The sequence below is a fragment of the Gekko japonicus genome, unplaced genomic scaffold (genome assembly GCF_001447785.1).
Source record: "Gekko japonicus isolate JY-2015 unplaced genomic scaffold, Gekko_japonicus_V1.1 scaffold104, whole genome shotgun sequence".
NCBI lineage: Eukaryota > Metazoa > Chordata > Lepidosauria > Squamata > Gekkonidae > Gekko > Gekko japonicus.
The window spans coordinates 1,678,957-1,679,689 of record NW_015176454.1 but is presented as its reverse complement, the minus strand read 5'-3'; the positions used below and the strand labels follow the sequence as shown (position 1 = coordinate 1,679,689).

Sequence of the window (733 nt, the reverse complement as noted above, 5' to 3'; positions counted from 1 at the left end):
GGGTACGCGCGACGGGGGGGTCGGTGGGGGGGGGGGGTTTATAGGCGGGAGTAGCTTGTTTAAATGGACCCATTTCTACAATGCCCAATGCTACCCTTCAAAACAGCAGGGGCCAATCAACAGCAGCCTTTACCAAGACAGGGAGGAGGCAAATGAGTGCGATGCCCAGCATCACCTTCAGTTAAAAAAAGGGGGTTCTTAGCGCCATCCACAGACATAGCCCAGAAAGCAGATGCCTGCCTGCCTGCCCCCCAAAGCGTCAGTTTTCAAGCCTCCACATCATACTCCGGGATTAAATTAGATTCTCTGTGTGGGTTGGAGGGGGAAATGCGGACACCCCCCAAAAAAAACCCCTCTTTCAGAAATCGGTTTATCGAAGAGACAGACCCTGGGAGGCTCCTTTCCCTAGAGAGGCAGACTGCAGAGAAGCTGAGGAGCTGCTGGCCTCAGAGTGGCCTTCGAAAGCGGAGCCCCCCGTGCGCCTCCTGCTCGGAAGGGAGACCCGGGGCCTTCCCTACGGAGCCGAGGGCGCGTCCCTTCTCCCGCCGGCCGTCTCTTCTCGTGGGCCGCGGCTCCGCGCTCGCGCGTCCCTTTTGCCCCAGTGGTACCTGCCCATGGCCGCATTTAGCCCCGCAGCTTCGCGCCTACGCAGTCCTCCAAAACCAGACGGGCCTGAAGCGATACAACCCCCCCCCCCCCCCTCCCTTCCCCCCGGGTTGGCGCGGCCGCCCCC

The 733-nt window shown here is 61.3% G+C and overlaps 1 protein-coding gene across 1 annotated transcript in view; it reads right to left on the bottom strand.

The window, feature by feature from the left end:
- SPEG (SPEG complex locus) overlaps positions 1 to 733 on the bottom strand; it is a 186,536-nt gene that overhangs the window by 81,393 nt on the left and 104,410 nt on the right. The gene's annotated exons all lie outside the window — the stretch shown is intronic.